This window comes from Arachis ipaensis, chromosome B1 (assembly GCF_059453495.1).
Source record: "Arachis ipaensis isolate K30076 ecotype BB chromosome B1, ASM5945349v1, whole genome shotgun sequence".
NCBI classification, from domain to species: domain Eukaryota; kingdom Viridiplantae; phylum Streptophyta; class Magnoliopsida; order Fabales; family Fabaceae; genus Arachis; species Arachis ipaensis.
The window spans coordinates 130,224,073-130,246,690 of record NC_142436.1 but is presented as its reverse complement, the minus strand read 5'-3'; the positions used below and the strand labels follow the sequence as shown (position 1 = coordinate 130,246,690).

General features: G+C 32.5%; 1 pseudogene; it reads left to right on the top strand.

Annotated features, from left to right (window-relative positions):
* The first annotated feature begins 4,649 nt into the window (after nt 1-4,649).
* LOC148578371 (2-dehydro-3-deoxyphosphooctonate aldolase-like) lies at nt 4,650-18,556 on the top strand (annotated as a pseudogene).
* Nucleotides 18,557-22,618: the final 4,062 nt, after the last annotated feature.

The window sequence follows — 22,618 nt, the reverse complement described above, 5'->3', positions numbered from 1 at the left end:
TATCGGAAGTATGGTGCTTCAAAGTACCAAAGGTACACTCATGAACTTCATGCTAGATGTATCGGTTAGATACCCTAACTAGCACAGGCACAGACTCAGAGTATGCATTGAAGCATAAGCAGTTCCATCCCTCAGGCTCACGAGGACGAACTACTCTGATACCATAATATAACACCCTAATATTCAAATCCTTATACTCGAGTCATAAGTCAATGATATTACGGTGGTACGACTCTCAGGTGGATTTTTAATATATAAAAGTAGGTAATTTCGAAAGGAGTATTAATTGAGAAGCCTGAAAAGAGTAGAAATAAAATCGCGAAGACGTATCTCTCACGTTTCGACAACAGAAGATAAACCGTGAAGTCAAAAGCGATATGCGGACAAGGCGTAGAGGAGATTAAGAGGTAGATAACAGATAGATATATATAACATAAGTAAATAGCCACTAGTCGTGACAACAGTATGAAAGTATGAAAGTAGTTGACAACAGTATATCCTAATCTCTCCCGAAGGAAACATGAGAGCCTCTACAGGCAAATTCAAAAGAGTTCAATACATAATATAATCTTATTTACTCAATCAATATCCTCAGACAGATCTCAGCCGGTACTGCCGGTCAAAATTCTACTGCGCGCTTTTACGCAGGAAACTATGTTTTCCGACTCGGAAAGATTCACTGAATCCAAATATCATATTTAAATTATCAAATTCCGATTGCCAAATCTTCCAACCATATTCGCTCCTATTTAACTTATTATTTAATTAATTTCGGTTAGACTGGGTATTACACTTTTTACTAAGGTAATTAGTAAGTTAGCTAGGATTTGTGGATTAATAACAATTATGCTCACTTGACTTATCCTTCAATGTTAAGGGTTGACTTCGTGAGATTAATCCATCATAATTATCATAGTTGTGGTTATGGCAAGGAAGGGATTCCATAACTCATCCCAAGTCAAGGTTTCATTTATGTTTTGAACCACTTTTTTATCACTTTATAGTCTTACTTATTTATATTACATACTTAGTTCTTTTATTCCTTTATTGCTTTGTTAATTGAAATTTTGTCTGGTTCTTTTATCTCTTTATTTGTTTACTTGCTTTCAATCATTGAAAACCCCTTTGATTTCCACAACCAAAATTGTGCACTTGTTGGCATTAGTTCCTAGGGAGAACGACCCGGGAGTCTAAATACTCTCGGTTAATTTTGTGTATTGATTGTGACTATCTTTTGAATTTAATTTGATTAATGATCAATGGTTGGGTTTGGACTATACTTGTAACGTCAATCCTACTTTTAATGCGAAAATCTGAACCTATGCTTTTGGTCATTGTCACCCAGCCAAAAGGCCATGCCATCGTACTACCTCCTAGTGGTGTTTAAAACCGATCCAGACCGAACTAAACCGACCAACCGAATCAAAAAAATCGAAAACCGAATAAATCAAAAAAACATGTTTTGCTGTTTTTATTGCGGTTTGGTTCGGTTTTTGGTTCTGACAATGAAAACCCTAACCGAACAACCGAACCGGTAAGGTAAAAAAAACCCTAAAAAAAACAAGCCCATCCCACCCCCAAATGAATGTAACCTAGCCTACCCAGTAACCCCCAAGCCTCACCCCCAAATGAAGTACGAAACCTAGCCGCTCTCTCCCTAGGTCTCACAACCTCGCTCTCTGCACATCCCAACTGTGGCGAGGGACCGTTCCACCCATCACCTCGAGAGTTGTCAATGGTAGCTCCTAGTGGTACTGAAACTGATACTGTGATTAGAATCAAGAAATCCTAACTTGAGTCAATAGCATGCAGAAGGTGATAAAAAATTCCTAGCTTCGAATCAATGTTCCTTTGAATCGCAATCTTCTTTCTATTATTTTCCCTCCTAATTTATGATATTCCATTTTTCGTCATTGAAGGGAGGAGGATCCGACACAAAAGTGACATGGGAGGACCAACAGAACATCAATAAGTTCAGAAGATTGATCAATCCCTTTCATGAGCTCGAGGATGAGATCAAAATCGCCAAGGTAACCATAATTTTGTGTTTCTTTTCATTTTTCTTTTTTATTTTTGTTTATTTAGCTCTGTTTTGAGTTTAGTTGTTAGTATATAAGTAGAATAATCACTCAAATGCATTCTTATAGTTTATAACTTGATGGTAGAAATGGATTGAAAGAACAAAAGAAATCATAGGATATGCATTGATTTACTTGTTTAGTTACAGGGTGGGGTTTTAGTTTATTCCTTAATCATCACTGTAATAAGTTAGGAGCTAGGACCTTGCAGAATAAACCATCATTTTGATCTTTAAAGATTGATTAATTTGCTCACAAAAATGGTCTCTCAATGACTAATAACTGTACTCCTAAAAGCTTGACGAGGAGAAACAATCTGTGGTTGCTCAGATGGCTGAACTGAAGAAGATTTTGTATGGGAAGTTCAAGGACTCTTTCACTTCATGTTTAGAGTATTTTCTTGCTTGAACTCTATTGTTCTCTTTATTATTAGAATGTATAACTAGATTAGAATATTTTTCTACTAGTCTTATATTATTATGATTATTGTTGTTCTAATTATATAATTGCATTTTTATTTCAGGTTGGTTTGCGTTAAGAAGTTTAGCTGTTTTGTTGGAGAAGACACCATAACTTGTTTATCTTTTAATGGAAACTTATTTTTATATTTAGTTGTGTTGACTATTGAATACCTTTTGTCGTTAAATTTCATTAGACCAAGACTTTGTTAGCTATTGTGTATTTGTTTTTGTTGATTTCAATGTTATAACTTTGTGAAATAGTATGGTAGTATTTTTTTTAATTGATTGAAAAAACCAAACAAACCAAACCAAACCAAACCGCAGTTTAAGTAGACGATCGAATTGAATGATTTTTCTCTCAAAAACTGAACCAAACCGTACCGCGAACACCCCTACTACCTCCACCTCCACAAATGCATGTTCCTCACGGAGAAGGGACATCGAGAAACCCCCAACCAAGATGGATCCAATCAGAAGTCCACCCACCATATGAAGAAGAACCTCCGTAGACACCGAAGATACTGGGATTAGTTCACGGACAACGAAAACGACTAGAACAACTCAAACAAGAAGCTGAACATCAACGGGAAGCAGAACGGGAGCTACAACGAGAGGTGAGACAACGAAGGGAGTTAGAAGAAAAGCTCTTACGACAGCAAGCCAATCTCCGAAAAAGAAGTACCAGAATGGATTAGGAGGAGAGTCCCCTCAGGGAGGAAGACCCGTTTGTAGAAGAGATCATGCGGGCTAAAGTTTCTAGGCATTTCAAAACTTCTGACATAGTTCTCTACGACAGAACCTCCGACCCAAGACACCACCTTAGCAACTTCAAAAGTCGGATGTACTTGGCTGACATCTTTGACGCCACCCATTGTAAAGCCTTCCCGACCACTTTAACCAAAGCGGCTATGAAATAGGTTGATAACCTACCCTAGGTCGTTAATCTATTTTGACGACCTGGCAAGGAAGTTTCTTACCCGATTCTCCATCCAGAAAGACAAGGTAAAGCATGTCTCGAGCTTATTAGGAGTCAAGTAGGAGGTTGGAGAAATGCTCTGAGATTACACGGAAAGATTCAACAAGGCATGCTTGGAGATCCAAAACTTGCCCACTGAGGGAGTAATAATAGGATTACTTAATGACCTTAAAGAAGGGTCATTATCTTAGTCCATATTCAAGCGACACCCGGCTTCCTTGTACGAGGTACAAAAGCGGACAAAAAAATACATCAACATGGAGGAGAACTGTCGACTACGAGAGCCACCTCTGAGACCTAGTCAAATGTTAAAAATATTTTTATTTAAAGAAGTAGATGTTTAATAAAATAATTTTGTTAAGGACAAAATTATAAAAGAAGAAATTTTTTTCATGTAAGAGTTATTCCAAACTAAAGAATTGGATTCTATTCTATTAGTATATTAAAGTCATTCCCAACCATGGAATTGAATTTCAAATAAAAATGAATTCTTTTCTTAAAGAAAATAGAATTCTTTTCTTACACTCAAATACTTTCCAAACAAGCTCGAACGAAAAGTTATTACATGAAATTATGATATATTAAATTTTATTTTATATTTAATTAAATCGATTCAATTATAGTTTGAATTTGGTTAAACTATCATACTATAATGATTGGTTTATTGACCGGTTCAATTTTTGCATCTTTGACAATAACTAAAATCTTGATTTAACTTTGTTTATACAAAATTTTATTAAATCTCTATTACATCAAATAATCTCTCATTTAAATTTTGTTATGATTTTAGCTGCTTGGCGAGTAACAAACAACTGAAACTAGTTCTCCCCGACAACTACACAAAATTATCTAGCCATTTCTTTTTCATTCTTTTGCAGTGAACGATTCCATTCTTCATCAATCAAGGTGCTCACACTTATGCTAGACACAGATCTCACTCTATCTTCTCTCTTCTCTTCATTTGCATTTTGATTCAGAATTAATAAAAAAATGTACTGTCTCAAACTTTACTGAAATCAATGTTATTTTACACAATGTAACATCTTAACGCATCAGAATTCATACACCTTTACTGAATCCTTCAAAATTCTCATACCTTATCCCTTTTTGTGTAAAGCTTTGAAAGAAAAAAAGATGGATCTGCCGTCAATGCTGTATAGCCAGCTCAAGGTTCGTGATTTCTATTAGATTTTGTGTTTCTTGACTTTGAATTTTCTTGGGTCACGATCAAAATCTATCCTTTCCATTTTTTTTTGTGTGTTGTTGTTCTGTGAATGTGTTAACAGGCTGTAGAACCATTCTTCCTGTTAGCGGATCCTAATGTGATTGAATCAGAAGAACACATTATGAAGATGGCTAACCACACAAACACTATTACATCTAGGTATGATATTGTTATCAATTAAGGAACTTTTTCATCTTTTGGTTTCATGGGAAAAAGATTGAAGCTAATTTGATTGAAATTTAATAAGGAATAATTATAGTGCCTAAGTTGAATTATACAAAAATTTTCAGTAGTTCAATAAGTATAATCATGACAATCATCCTCGTGGGTTTGCAACTAGATTCTTTGCAGTATTTTGTGTGAAGTTATAAATTCCTTTTTCTTACCTAATACACATGATCTAACTTTGTGTCATTCAAAATGTTTTGCTATAATGACAACTACTTAAAATGCAGAACTCTTTTACTTATTGTTTCCCAGAATTGCATCTAGTATAAGAGTTTTTACTCATTACAGGCACTGTGGCTGAGATATTGAACCTATGTTTGCCACTGCCTCTTTATGCCATTTTTTCCTGGAAAACTCAGATATTTATTCAATATTTATCCTAGGTAGCTGATATAACACACTCACTGCAATAGCCTGCTGGAAAGAAGGTAGGTTTGTAGTTGGACTTTTTTAGTAGTTTGTATTTTGCAACACAACAGTTGTCTCATATAATTCTCTTTTTCTCCATGCATTCACACTCCATTTTCCCAGTATTTAACCATGTCATGTTATGTAAATGCATTATATGCGAAAGTGTTCCTTGTTTAATTTCAATAAGTGTATTATAGAGCAGAGTGCTATCTTTTGATTCATGATGTCAAAAGTTCATTGGCTTTTATGCGTTGTTGATTCATGAGGATCATTGTGTATTGGAGTACACCTACCTCATGTTACATTTCTTTTTTTATCATTTGAACACTGGAGTCACCCAAGATCTGTTTCTACTTTGAACCCAACTATCATACTAGATTTCTTTAGTTCCAGCTTTTAACATACTGCTTTCATGTCTAGTTAGATGGCGGAGGTGTTACAAGTGGAGGGCTTCGAGAACTAATACCTTGCATTGCAAAAACTGCAGTTGTTGTAGGAGTCGATGGAATTTCATGGAGGTATATATATTAGTACTATTTTTTTAGGGGGATATTATTGGGATTATAATTAAAAGAAAGTAGTTCAAGGTAAACTTTAAGTATTGTATTTAGTTTGTTCATCAAACAGCTTCTAAATGCCTTCTTGGTTCTTTAGGTACATGATGATCTACTAAATGCACATGTTGATCGTCCAACACAGTGGGTGTGTTGTTACTTATCAAAATCATTCAAATTTACAGGATATCATTTTGCCAACATTTACTTTTTCTTTGATGCTTCTGAATATTAATGAACTATATGCGTTATCTCCTTATTTGACAGCCTTTACACCACCTGGAGGAGTTACTTGAAGAGCTTGTAGCTATTGTTGTAAGTTGTTTCTTGAAAGGCGAATTCTTTGGTGTAGAATGGGAGACAATTTCACACCTGTAGAAATGTGCTGGAATTAGTTGGTATGTGACAAGTGTCTAAGAAGGGGACAGTTTCTGGCAATGCACAGTGGAATCATCAGGAGTTTTTCCGGTGATGGGTTAAGTTAATAGTTTATTAATGTTAGAAAGTTCTGATTAATTAATGTGGGGTAATCAATGGACTTATTATAGGTGGGTTTTTTTTCTGTGCAAGGTTAGATGAATCAAATTTTTTGGACGGAATTAAACGGTTTTTACAAAACTATAATTAGTTTGTTATTTTTTGGACGTTGAGATAGAATATAATTTGTGAACATGTGTATATTTAAAGGCTTGATGTATACAATAAGTCAGTCAAAGAATATCTGACATATGTTTTTAGTAGATTTTGAGTTAAAAAATAGTATGTATAAAGTTTTTGTAATGTCATTTATGAGCAGTTTATTAGTTTTATTTTGTATAAACAAAATTTGAGTGTCTAATATAAATAATTAGTAGTTAAAACGATTTTAATGAATGAAGTTGTAGTTGATAATGTATCTTCGAATGTGAGTAATTTGGATTTCCAAAATTAGGATTTAGGATTCGGGTTTAGGGCTTATGGTTTAGGGATTAGGATTTCGGATTGTGAGTTAGAGTTAGAGTTTAAGTGATTCACAAAGATCATGAATACTAAACTGTATAATATGACACCTGACAACAAAACTAATAACCGTAGACCATATATTATCATTTGTGAATCGAAAACATATAATCGTAAACCCTAAGTCCTAAAGCATAAACAATAATTTTGTTAAAGATAAACTGTGAATTCTATTCTGCAAACCATGAACCCAATAACCCAAATAATAAACACTAAATTGTAAATTGTAAATCGATATATATAAATCTGTAAACCCTAACACATAAATCATAATCTGTAAACCTTAATACATATATCATAAAACATAAATCTTATGCGTAAAATCCTAAATCCTAATTTCTAAATTTGTGAACTCTTTTTAGTGTTAGTTTAGTATTTAGAATTCGGGATTTAGGATCTAAAATTATATTCTATCATTTGTTGTGCGTGTTGTTCTCTTATGAAAAGTAGTTGTGTGGTTTATATTTTGATTTATGTGGCTATTGTAATTGAGTAGTATAATGAGTAATTAACGTAGGTAGTTAAATGTGTGTATTGTTTTATTTTATATAATGAATGTTATATATATTTTTATTTTCGTTTAATATTTTACATATATGGACCAGGCATATTATGTAGCAAAATTATTTAGGTGTGTGCACTTTCAAGTTCCAACTGCGAACCTCAAAGGGTTTTGTCAACCCGTATACAGTTATTGTCTAGGGGTCTATCAATCGTAGCAATGGAAATCCTTCGAAACCAACCAATTGAATTTTTTTCCTATTGAAATTTCCAATACATTTCTTTCCTTTTCTCCCGCATGTTTTTGTTCTAAATTCTGGTAACCACAAAGCCCACCAAATTTAGCCCTTGCAATTTATAAGAATCATTCCACTTATGCCAAAAAGCCTAATAAAATGAGACCCAACTAGAACTCATACTAATTATATATCCTTAGTCTAGTTAACACAAGATAATAATGTTTCCATGTCACGTGAAGTTAGTAGCAATTTCTGACTCGTGAGGAGAGTATTGCTATAACTTGTCACATCTGCTCTCTAAGTCACACACTTGCTGCACATTGCCAGCTCTATGCCATTTCTATACATGTAGAAGCCACAACACTTTCTACACGGGGGACTTTGTCTTCTTGAAACTCATGATTGTATTTTTGTCCCCTAATAAAAATGATGGTACTTGCAGCAGAAAGTATTGGCATCTAAGTCAAAAAATTATTTTATTAATGTATGATTTTGTATGCATCATGCTAATACAAAAAATCAATAGATTGAGGGAAGAACTTAAATTTGAATTCCCTTTTCATTTCCTATCTTTTATTGCATACTTTCTCTAACAAAAGAAATGGACAAGTAAAATTATTGAATATTTTCAAAGTGATTATTGTTTTTTATTTTTGTGTTGGGTATCCCTTATCTCCTAATTTTTATTATCCTTCTACTCATCTTGATGAAATTATTTTTTTATTAAAAAAGAAAATTGAAGCGATTATACATTTATTTATCTTTTAGCAGGTGAAAGATTTTTTGTGTATTTTGTTTTGCATTTGAGTTCTGAACTTTTATATGTGATTAACTCTTCTAACATATTGTAGAGGGTAAACAAAGGGAAGAAAAAATTCAACATTTATCTCACACTATTTTGTGAATAGCAAGAATGGTAAGAAATTTTTCATACTTTTACTGATTTTGTTTTCTACTAATATAGATTATTAAGAATTTTTTCTTAATCCTTTCTCTCTTACTAATAAGAACTACTAAGAAGCAAGCAATAAAAAGTAACACATGTTTCTAAAAACATCAAAAAAGGATGTAGAAGCAAAGTTTTTACATATTGTCTAAAATATCCTACAAAAGAAATGTGCAAATTATTTATTTTATTGGTAGAGTAATCCATGATGTTACAAATTCAGATTCTCCAAACCAAATTGGGAGAAAACTTCAGGCACAAATCCAAACAAATTTTAAATTACCAAAGTCTTCTAGAAAAGCAACAAATTATCTAACATAAATACTCTAAACAACCACATTACTTGTTATATGTTTCATCTATTTTAGAGTGAAAATGCTTACATATTTTATTGTTTATACCAACGTAAATTCTGATTTTGTAGGTGATTATTTCTTGTTATTAAGAATATAATTATCTGAGGATTGGCCTTTATAAGATCAGATTGTTTTAAGGTTGAATGTATGATTATCTTTGCATCACATCACAAGTTCAAGCCCCTTATAAAGGAAAGCTTCTCCTGAAAGAGAGATTATTTGAAGTAGTGACACATCCAATTATCATTTGTCACAGATTCTATGTAGCCTTTCAAATCATTGCAATTTCTAAAAGCAATGTGGATCTAGAAAGTTATGTATTTTAATGTGTGATACTTTTTTTTTATATATACTAGGTTTCAAATTCTATAGTTAATTATATGCATGATTACTTTTAGCAATGCAAAACGCAGCTAGTTTCTCTTGAATCTTAATGGTGGGGTTTCACTTTCTGTAATGGCATTACGCATAAAAGGAATATAATTTTTGTGAACTTAAAACCCCTGAGGCTTTAACAATTGAAGGTTCATAACTTTTTTACTAGTAATGAGCCAATTATTGAGGCTTGGAATTTTAGTTGGTCATGGCCATGGAGGGTATTTGATTGTTCCGAGGCAGGAATAGGTGTTCATATGATGAATATATGTGCAAGGACAGATAGCAGATAGAGCGATGATACTTCTAATTTTTGTTTCTCATGGTTCTCTGAATTGTGTTTTTAGTTTGTGATTTTATGTGTTTACTTGTTCGGCTTTGTTTGTCGCAAGATTGATGGATTTTTTTCCGAAATAAATAAAAAATAATATTATTTCCTAAAACAAATTAGTCCAATTTTAAATACCACGGTACATTTTTTTGTAGTGTTAGGCAAGTTCAATGCACCGCCCACAAACTTCACCTTGACTTCGGCAAATAAAAGCATGGTTGGTAGAGAAACGAGCTCAATACCATTATTTTATTCTTCTTTTTGGTTCTCATGTTGACATCTTTTATCTACAATGTCTATCAATCAATTGTTATCCATTCATTATGATAGTGAAATAGTATATGATGAAGGTTCTATCATTTTTAAGTCTGAGCAACCAATAATTACGTACATGACACCGAAAGTCAATAGTCTAACAACGTTGAAGAATTTGATATTGCGTTCCGTTGGACTGCAACACACGACAAGAGAGAAAAAAGTTTACTACAAATATCCGACCGAAGTAGATGATAATTTGTTTTATAAAAGGTATATTAAAGTTGTCCTTGTTATGTTGTTGTTATGTTTATTAGACCATGGTTCTGAGAAATTTTTCTATTGTTTTAAATTAGGTATCGATTACGTGACGACGTGGACGTACGTCTTATAAGGTCGTGGCACAACCGATGGGCAAATGTTCATCTGTTGGAATTATTCATGTTTTTAGTTGAGTTGGGTGGACGAGGATTATCTGTGAATATGGTTGATGATAGTCCGTTAAGTGGAGCTGTTAGAAGAAATATTAAAAGGATGATAGTTAATCTAAATATGCCAGCTAAAGGTAGTCAAGAGGGGTTAAATGTTGAACTTCCTAATGCTGACATGATACAAGATAATGTTGAAATTCATAAGGGTTCTACTATCAGGAATTCGAGGATGGATCGCTATGAAGTTAACCCCGATGACGGAGATGATGCTGATGATGAACCAACGAAAATTCCTGACGAGGGTAATGAGGAAGAAGAGATGAACTACTACGGTGATACACAAATCGCTCTGACACAGCATGCCATTTCTCGACCATAAGACTGGCCGGATCACTTCTCCAGGTTGAATCTGGATGCAATGACTTTGAATTGGTCATTTACCCATAGAGGCTTTGAAGAGTATCCAACTAATGAGTTCATGGTTAGACAACAATTTGAAAACAAGGAGGAAGTCATGTTAGCAGTTAAGAGGTACGGCATCAAGAAGGTTGTGGAATATAAAATATTGGATAGTGACCAGTTGAAGTATGATGTACAGTGTATCCGGTTCGGGCTCAATTGCTCTTGAAACATACGCATAGTGTATCGCTGAAAGCAAGAAAAATGGGAGGTTCAGAGAAACAGTGGTCCTCATACTTGTATGCAAACATCGATGAGCCTAGACCATCGTAGGTTAGATTCGAAGGTGATTGCTCAGTACATATTCAACATGGTCAAAGTAGATCCAACAATCAGCATAATTATTCTGCAAGGAGGTGTAGAGAATCACTTCGGTTACAAGGCATCGTACAGAAAGGTTTGACTTGCAAAGAAGAGTCATTGCTAGAATATATGGCGATTGGGAGGAGTCATACAACGAGCTTCCTCGTTGGTTATTCGTTATGCAGATGTACTTACCCGGTAAGATTCAATACATTGTGCTTAGTTATGTATAAAGTCTCCATCTACATATGCTAACTGTTTATAGGTATTTAGGTACTTGGGTGCAACTTGTGACACAGCCTTAGTCTGGTGCGACGAACTTGCCTAAAACTACAAAAAAAACGTATCGTGGTATTTAAAGTTGGAATAATTTGTTTAAGGAAATAATTTTTTTTATTTCGAAAAAAAATACCAAGATTGATTGTTTGTTTCTGTGTTTGTATTTTGTAGCTTTTTCTCACTGCCTATGCATGGGATGGTAGTAAGTGAGCGAAAAATAAACGAGCTTGTTTTGAAATCTATGAATAAAAATTCACTCAAGAATTAGAATTTTTTCCTTGTTTTGGAATAAGTAAAAAGGAATTATTTAAACTCATTTAAGAATTTTAATTCTCACTTTTTTCTCATTTACAAAGTAGACCAAAAAGGGTCTAATTTTAAAATCAATTCTCACATCAATTTAACTTAACATGTCAAATATAAAAAATATTCTTATTTAAATAAGTAGATGTTTAATAAAATAATTTTGTTAAGGACAAAGTTGTAAAAGAAGAAAATTTAACTCATGTAAGAGTTATTCCAAACTAAAGAATTAGATTCTATTCTATTAGTATATTAAAGTCATTCCAAACCATGGAATTGAATTTTAAATAGAAATGAATTCTTTTCTTACATTTAAATACTTTCCAAACAAGCTCGAAAAAAAAGTTATTATATGAACTTATGAAATATTAAATTTTATTTTATATTTAATTAAATCGGTTCGATTCTGGTTTGAATCTGGTTAGACTATTAGACTATTAAACCAGTCATTTGATTGGTTTATCGACCGGATCAATTTTTGTAACTTTGATAATATCTAAAATCTCGATTTAAATTTTTTGATACAATAAATTTTATTAAATCTCTATTACATCAAATATTCTCTCATTTAAATTTTGTTAAGATTTTAGCTGCTTAGCGAGTAACAAACAACTAAAACTAGTTCTCCCTCAACAACTACATAGAATTATCTAGCCATTTCTTTTTCACTTTTTGTAGTGAACGATTTCATTCTTCATCAATCAAGGTGCTCACTCTTACGCTTGACACAGATCTCACTCTATCTTCTCTCTTCTCTTCATCTGCGTTTAGATTCGGAATTAATAAAAAAGGTACTGTCTCAAACTTTACTGAGCTCGATGTTATTTTACACAATGTAGCATCTTAACGCATCAGAATTCATACACCTTTACTGAATCAATCAAAATTCTCATACTTTGTCCCTTTTTGTGTACAACTTTAAAAAAAGATGGAGCCACCGTCAATGCTGTATAGCCAGCTCAAGGTTCATGATTTCTATCAGATTTTGTGTTTCTTGACTATGAATTTTCTTGGGTCACGATCAAAATCTCCCCTTCCCTTTTTTTTTATGTGTTGTGGTTCTATGAATGTGTTAATAGGCTACAGAACTGGTCTTCCTATTAGCAGGTCCTAATGTGATTGAATCAGAGGAATACATTATGAAGTTGGCTAAGCACATAAAGACTATTACATCTGGTTATGATATTGTTCTCCGTTAAGGAACTTTTTCATCCTTTGGTTTCATGGGAAAAAAGATTGAAGCTAATTTGATTGAAATCCAATAGGAAATAATTGTAGTGCCTAAGTTGAATTATACAAAAGTTGTTAGTAGTTCGATAAGTATAATCACGACAATCATCCCCCATGGGTTTGCAGCTAAATTCTTTGTAGTATTTTGTGTGAAATTAAATTCCTTTTTCTTACCTAATACACATGATCTAACTTTGTGTCATTTAAAATGTTTTGCTATAATAACAACCACTTAAAATACGAAACTCTTTTACTTATTGTTTCCCAGAATTGCATCTAGTATCAGAGTTTTTACTCATTATAGGCATTGTGGGCTGAGATATTGAACCTATATAATTCTAAGAGTAATGTTGGTTAGTAAAACCAACATAACACTTGCTATGGATGAGAGAGAATTGACTTTCACATGACAAGGAATCAAAAATTAAACTTGTAAAATATAATGTCGGGAGATGGTTTGTATCTTTGTTGAAAGTTAACATCATCTAGAGTATGTGCGACTTTCAGAGTTGGCATCCCGTTAGTTTTCAAATCAAGCTTTGTTAAGGCTAATAGAACATCATCAAAATCTTTTGGTGGCCTAGGGATGGTTGAGGTGTTGAAGGTTATGATTCTATTACTTTTTATTATGATATATTGCTTTTGTCATTTGCATTTTGAGAATTATAGTAGGAACACTTGTTTGAAAAATAGTGTAATTGTCGAATTCCATATAATGGCAAAGCTATTTTGTTATAGTTGAACTATTTTTTCCTTATTTCATTTTGTTATGTTATAATTTCAGATACTTGAGAAGGTTAAAGTAGCATATGACCTCCCTATAGTGATAGATGTGCATGACTCTATCCAAGTAAGATGTTTTTATTTTAACTAAATTTAGCCTTCAGAAATTATACAAGTATTACAGTAATGTAATTATTTGGCATACCATCCAAGCTTGTCATAATGTTGTCTTTGATTTTGGATCATAATCTACCTTTAACAGCTTTATCTTTTCTTTGACAATGTAAAGTAGTCGGCAGAATTGTAGACATCATTCAAATAACAGCATTCTTATGCCGTCAAGTAAATATTCTTTACATTAAATTTTAGTATCAATTGGATAGATATAAACTTAAGTAGATATGATCACATCAATTCTTTTTTTGTGTTTTGCCTCTGATGACAGACAGATCTTCTCGTTGTTGCAGCCAAAACTGGAAAAATTGTCCACATCAAGAAGGGCCAGTTTTGTGCTCCTTCCATGGGTATATTGTCCTGCTATGTTGCAACTTTTAATAATCAATAATTACTTAAGCTCGGTAAATATTCTCTGTCTTTTAGTATTCTCATGTTTTATAATGTTCATATAAATAGGTAATGGCAAATTCAGCAGAGAAGGTTCGGTTGGCTGGAAATCCTAATGTTATGGTTTGCGAGAGAGGAACTATGTTTGGATACAGTGAGTTATAACATCTTTAATGAGATCTTCTGTATGCTTTTGGATGATGTTACTCTTTGAAACCGTTCAATATCATGAATTGCTTTCTGTTTTCACATGTTCTAGTTTCATTTTAATCTTGTGTTCTTTTCACCTGTATGATTTAACATGCATTTAAGGTTTAACTTTGCTTAAAGAATGTCAGCACTACAATTGATTGTCCGCTATCATTCTATTTTCAAAACCCAGAATTGAGTAAATTCATTGAATTTTTATATAGATGATTTTATTGTCGATCCACGTAACCTGGAGTGGATGAGAGAAGCCAATTGCCCTATTGTAAGTCAATATTTGTTTTATTATATGTTTCTCTTTAAGATGAACTATTTGAATCTTTCTATGCTTTCTTATTCAATGGAAGGTTATAATATGTTAGGGAGAAAGGTATCTCCCTTCCTGAACCATTTATTTGATGATAGAATTACGCTTCATTAAATAGGATGAATCCATGTGAACACAATCAGCTAGACTAGTACATGTTAATATGTTCAAAGTTGCTTTAAAGACCAACTGTAAGCTTCATCACTTCCCTCTCTATATCTTAAAAGAAAGATTATTCCATAATTTCCCAAATTATTTTCTTTGACATAATTACATTACCTAACATGCACAGATGGCGCTCTCCAATCTTTCGTAATTTTTTTTCCACTTTTTCTGTTGATATTTTGTCAATGATACTGGAGTGTTTTGTTCACATCATCCCAAAGGAATAATATTATTGTATGTTCAATATGCGAATAAACTAAGAAGAAAATCAGACGGAATGCATTTGCCAATTTATGAGAATAAGATTGACTTCATTATTCTTTTTGCCGTAACTCTAGAGAACTACTCATTACATGGCCTTTTGCCATTATTCTAAAATTTGGGCCATGGTAAAGTTTCTTGCCACTGCCTCTTTATGCCATTTTCCCAGGAAAACTGAAATATTTATTCAATGTTTATCCCAGGTAGCTAATATAACACACATACTACAACAGCCTGCTAGAAAGAAGGCAGGTTTGTACTTGGACTTTTTCAGTAGTTTGTATTTTGCAACACAACAGTTGTCTCATATATTTCTCTTTTTCTCCGTGCATTCTTACTCCATGCGAAAGTGCTCCTTGTTTAATTTCAATAGTTGTATTATAGAGCAGAGTGCTCTCTTCAGATTCATGATGTCAAAAGTTCATTGGCTTCTATGCATTGTTGATTCATAAGGATCATTATGTATTGGAGTACACCTGCCTCATGTTATCTATCTTTTTTTTTCATTTGAACATTGGAGTCACACAAGATCTGTTTCTACTTTGAACCTAACTATCATATGAGATTTCTTTAGTTCCAGTTTTTAACATTCTGCTTTCAAGTCTAGTTGGATGGCGGAGGTGTTGCAAGTGGAGGTCTTCGAGAATTAATACCTTGCATTGTAAGAGCTGCAGTTGCTATAGGGGTGGATGGGATTTTCATGGAGGTATATATATTAGTTTTAATTTTTTAGGGGGATCTTATTGGAATTATTATTAAAAGAAAGAAGTTTAGGGTAAACTTTAAGGCTTATATTTAGTTTGTTCATCAAACAGCTTCTAAATGCTTTCTTGGTTCTTAAGGTACATGATGATCCATTGAGTGCACCTGTTGATGGTTCAACATAGTGGGTGAGTTGTTACTTATCAAAATCATTCAAATTTATAGGACATCATTTTGCCAACATTTACTTTTTCTGCAATGCTTCTGAATATTAATGAACTATATGCGTTATCTCCTTATTTGATAGCCTTTACGCCACTTGGAGGAGTTACTTGAAGAGCTTATAGCTATTGCTGTAAGTTATTTCTTGAAATGCAAATTCTTTGGTGTAGAATGTGAGACAATTTCACATCTGTAGAAATGCGCTGGAAGTAGTTGGTGTGTGACAAGTGTCTAAGAAGGGGACAGTTTCTAGCAGTGCACAATGGAATCATCTAGAGTTTTTCAGGTGATGGATTAAGTTAATAGTTTGTTAATGTTAGAAAGTTCTGAATAATTAATGTGGGGATAACAATGGGCTTATTATAGTGGGTCTTTTTTTTGCACAAGGTTAGATGAATCTGATTTTTTGGACGGAGTTAAATGGTTTTTACAAAAGTATAATTTGTTTGTTATTTTTTAGACGTTGAGATATAATAGGATTTGTGAACATGTGTATATTCAAAGGCTTGAGGTACACACTAAGTGGGTCAAAGAATATCTGACCTAGGTTTTTAGTAGTCTTTTAGTTGAAAAAAAAGTATGTATAAAGTTTTTGTAATGTAATTTATGAGCAGTTTATTAGTTTTATTTTGTATAAACAAAATTTGAGTGTCTAATTTAAATAATTAGTGGTTAAAACGATTTTAATGAATGAAGTTGTAGTTGATAATGTATCTTCGAATGTGAGTAATTTGGATTTCCAAAATTAGGATTTAGGATTTGGGTTTAGGACTTATGGTTCAGGAATTAGGATTTTGCATTGTGAGTTAGGGTTAGAGTTAAAGGGATTCACAAAGATCATGAATACTAAACTGTATAATATGACACATGACAACAAAACTAATAACCGTAGACCATATATTATCATTTGTGAATCGAAAACATATAATCGTAAACCCTAAGTCCTAAAGCATAAACAATAATTTTGTTAAAGATAAACTGTGAATTCTATTCTGCAAACCATGAACCCAATAACCTAAATAATAAACACTAAATTGTAAACTGTAAATCGATATACATAAATCTATAAACCCTAACACATAAATCATAATTTGTAAACCTTAATTCATATAACATAAAACATAAATCTTATGCGTAAAATACTAAATCCTAATTTCTAAATTTGTTAACTCTTTTTAGTATTAGTTTAGTATTTAGAATTCGGGATTTAGGATCTAAAATTATGTTGTATCATTTGTTGTACGTGTTGTTCTTTTATGAAAAGTAATTGTGTGGTTTATATTCCAATTTGTGTGACGATTGTAATTGAGTAGTATAATGAGTAATTAACGTAGGTAGTTAAACGTGTGTATTGTTTTATTTTATATAATGAATGTTATATATATTTTTATTTTCGTTTAATATTTTACATATATGGACCAGGCATATTATGTAGCAAAATTATTTAAGTGTGTGCACTTTCACATTCCAACTGCAAACCTCAAAGGGTTCTATCAACCCGTATACAGTTATTGTCTAGGGGTCTATCAATCGTAGCAATGGAAATCCTTTGAAACCAACCAATTGAATTTTTTTTTCCTATTGAAATTTCCAATACATTTCTTTCCCTTTTTCCCACATGTTTTTTTTCTAAATCCTGGTAACCACAAAGCCCACCAAATTTAGCTCTTGCAATTTAAAAGAATCATTCCACTTATGCCAAAAAGCCCAATAAAACGAGACCCAACTAGAACTCATACTAATTAAATATCCTAAGTCTAGTAAACACAAGATAATAATGTTTCCATGTCACATGAAGTTAGTAGCAATTTCTGACTCGTGAGGAGAGTATTGCTGTAACTTGTCACATCTGCTCTCTAAGTCACACACTGCTGCACATTGCCAGCTCCACGCCATTTCTATACATGTAGAAGCCATAACACTTTCTACACGGGGGACTTCGTCTTCTTAAAACTCATGATTGTATTTTTGTCCCCTAATAAAAATGATGGTACTTGCAACAGAAAGTATTAGCATCTAAGTCAAAAAAAATTATTTTATTAATGTATGATTTTGTATGCATCATGCTAATACAAAAAATTAATAGATTGTGGGAAGAACTTAAAATTTGAATTCCCTTTTCATTTTCTACTTTTTATTGCATACTTTCTCTAACAAAAGAAATGGACAAGTAAAATTATTGAATATTTTTAAAGTGATTATTGTTTTTTATTTTTGTATTGGGAATCCCTATCTCCTAATTTTTATTATTCTTCTACTAATCTTAATGAAATTATTTTTTTATTAAAAAAAATTGAAGCGATTACACATTTATTTATCTTTTAGCAGGTGAAAGATTTTTTGTGTATTTTGTTTTGCATTTGAGTTCTGAACTTTTATATGTGATTAACTCTTCTAACATATTGTAGAGGGTAAACAAAGGGAAGAAAATATTCAACATTGATCTCACACTATTTTGTGAATAGCAAGAATGGTAAGAAAATTTTCATACTTTTACTGATTTTGTTTTCTGCTAATATAGATTATTAAGAATCCTTTCTTAATCCTTTCTCTCTTACTAATAAGAACTACTAAGAAGCAAGCAATAAAAAGTAACACATGTTTCTAAAAACATCAAAAGGATGTAAAAGCAAAGTTTTTACATATTGTCTAAAATATCCTACAAAAGAAATGTGCAAATTATTTATTTTATTGGTAGAGCAATCCATGATGTTACAAATTCAGATTCTCCAAACCAAATTGTGAGAAAACTTCAGGCATAAATCCAAACAAGTTTCAAATTACCAAAGTCTTCTAACAAAGCAAAAAATTATCTAACATAAATACTCTAAACAACCACATTACTTGTTATATGTTTCATCTATTTTAGAGTGAAAATGCTTACATATTTTATTGTTTATACTAACATAAATTCTGATTTTGTAGGTGATGATTTCCTATTATTAAGAATATAATTCTCCGAAGATTGGCCTTTATAAGATCAGATTGTTTTAAGGTTGAATGTACGATTATCTTTGCACCACATCACAAGTTCAAGCCGCTTATAAAGGAAAGCTTCTCCTGAAAGAGAGATTATTTGAAGTAGTGACACATCCAATTATCATTTGTCACAGATTCTATGTAGCCTTTCAAATCATTGCAATTTCTAAAAGCAATGTGGATCTAGAAAGTTATATATTTTAATGTGTGATATTTTTTTTTATATACTAGGTTTCAAATTCTATAGTTAATTATATGAATGATTACTTTTAGCAATGCAAAACGCAACTAATTTCTCTTGAATCTTAATGGTGGGGTTTCACTTTCTGTAATGGAATTACGCATAAAAGGAATATAACATTTGTGAACTTAAAACCCCTGAGGCTTTAACAATTGAAGGTTCATAACTTTTTTACTAGTAATGAGCCAATTATTGAGGCTTGGAATTTTAGTTGGTCATGGCCAGGGAGGGTATTTGATTGTTTCGAGGCAGGAATAGGTGTTCATATGATGAATATATGTGCAGGGACAGATAGCAGATAGAGCGATGATGATGCTAATTTTTGTTTCTCATAGTTCTCTGAATTGTGTTTTTATGTGTTTACTTGTTTTGTTTTGTTTGTCGCAAGATTGATGTTTTTTTTCCGAAATAAATAAAAAATAATATTATTTCCTAAAACAAATTAGTCCAATTTTAAATACCACGATACATTTTTTTTTGTAGTGTTAGGCAAGTTCAACACACCCCCGACAAACTTCACCTTGACTTTGGCAAATAAAAGTATGGTTGGTGGAGAACCGAGCTCAATACCATTATTTTATTCTTCTCTTTGGTTCTCATGATGACATTTTTTATCAATAATGTCAATCAATCAATTGTTATCCATTCATTATGATGGTGAAATAGTATATGATGAAGGTTCTATCATTTTTAAGTCTGAGTAACCAATAATTATATACATGACACCGAAAGTCAACAGTCTAACAACGTTGAAGAATTTGATATTGCGTTCCGTTGGACAGCAACACACGACAAGAGAGAAAAAAGTTTACTACAGATATCCGACTGAAGTCGATGACAATTTGTTTTATAAAAGGTATATTAAAGTTGTCGTTGTTATGTTGTTGTTATGTTTATTAGACCATGGTTCTGAGAAATTTTTCTGCTGTTTTGAATTAGGTATCGATTACGTGACGACGTAAACGTACGTCTTATAAGGTCATGGCACAACCGATGGGCAAATGTTCATCTGTTGGAAATATTCGTGTTTTTAGTTGAGTTGGGTAGACGAGGATTATCTGTGAATATGGTTGATGATAGTCCGTTAAGTGGAGCTATTAGAAGAAATATTAAAAGGATGATAGTTGATCTAAATATGCCAGCTAAAGGTAGTCAAGAGGGGTTAAACGTTGAACTTCCTAATGCTGACATGATGCAAGATAATGTTGAAAGTCATGAGGGTTCTACTATCAGGAATTCGATGATGGATCGCTATGAAGTTAACCCCGATGACAGAGACGATGCTAATGATGAACCAACGAAAATTCCTGACGAGGGTAACGAGAAAGAATAGATGAACTACTACGGTGATACACAAATCGCTCTAACACAGCTTACCATTTCTCGACCATATGACCGGCCGGATCACTTATCCATGTTGAACCTGGATGCAATGACTTCGAATTGGTCATTTACCCATGGAGGCTCCGAAGAGTATCCAACTAATGAGTTCGAGGTTAGACAAAAATTTGAAAATAAGGAGGAAGTCATGTTGGCAGTTAAGACGTACGGCATCAAGAGGACTGTGGAATATAAAATACTGGAGAGTGACCAGTTGAAGTATGATGTAAAGTGTATCCGGTTCGGGCCCAATTGCTCTTGGAACATACGCATAACGTATCGCTGAATGCAAGAAAAATGAGAGGTTCGGAGAAACAGTGGTCCTCATACTTGTATGCAAATATCGATGGGCCTAGACCATCGTAGGTTAGATTCGAAGGGGATTGCTCAGTACATATTCAACATTGTCAAAGCAGATCCAACAATCAGCATAATTGTTCTGTAAGGAGGTGTAGAGAATCACTTCGGTTACAAGGCATCGTACAGAAAGGTTTGGCTTGCAAAGAAGAGTCATTGCTAAAATATATGGCGATTGGAAGGAGTCATACAACGAGCTTCCTCGTTGGTTATTCGATGCAGATGTACTTACCCGGTAAGATTCAATACATTGTGCTTAGTTATGTATAAAGTATCCATCTACATATGCTAACTGTTGATGGGTATTTAGGTTCTTGGGTGCAACTTGTGACACAGCCTTGGCCTAGTGTGGCGAACTTGCCTAAAACTACAAAAATAATATATCGTGATATTTAAAGTTGGAATAATTTGTTTAAGGAAATAATATATTTTTTTTTCGGAAAAAATACCAAGATTGATTTTTTGTTTTTGTGTTTGTATTTTGTAGCCTTTTCTCATTGCTTGTTCATGGGATTGTAGTGAGTGAGCGAAGTATAAACGAGCTTGTTTGGAAATCTACGTATAAAAATTCACTCAAGAATTAGAATTTTTTTCCTTGTTTTGGAATAAGTAAAAAGGAATTATTTAAACTCATTTAAGAATTTTAATTCTCACTTTTTTCTCTTTTACAAAGCAGACCAAAAAGGGTCTAATTTTAAAATTAATTCTCACATCAATTTAACTTAACATGTCAAATATAAAAAATATTCTTATTTAAATAAGTAGATGTTTAATAAAATAATTTTGTTAAGGACAAAGTTGTAAAAGAAGAAAATTTAACTCATGTAAGAGTTATTCCAAACTAAAGAATTAGATTCTATTCTATTAGTATATTAAAGTCATTCCAAACCATGGAATTGAATTTCAAATAGAAATGAATTCTTTTCTTATATTTAAATACTTTCCAAACAAGCTCGAAAAAAAAGTTATTATATGAACTTATGAAATATTAAATTTTATTTTATATTTAATTAAATCGGTTCGATTCTGGTTTGAATCTGGTTAGATTATTAGACTATTAAACCAGTCATTTGATTGGTTTATTGACCGGATCAATTTTTGTAACTTTGATAATATCTAAAATCTTGATTTAACTTTTCTGATACAATAAATTTTATTAAATCTCTATTACATCAAATAATCTCTCATTTAAATTTTGTTAAGATTTTAGCTGCTTAGCGAGTAACAAACAACTGAAACTAGTTCTCCCCCGATAACTACATAGAATTATCTAGCCATTTCTTTTTCATTTTTTGTAGTGAACGATTTCATTCTTCATCAATCAAGGTGCTCACTCTTACGCTTGACACAGATCTCACTCTATCTTCTCTCTTCTCTTTATCTGCGTTTAGATTCGGAATTAATAAAAAAAGGTAGTGTCTCAAACTTTACTGAACTCGATGTTATTTTACACAATGTAACATCTTAACGCATCAGAATTTATACACCTTTACTGAATCCATCAAAATTCTCACACTTTGTCCCTTTTTGTGTACAACTTTGGAAGAAAAAAAAAGATGGAGCCATGTCA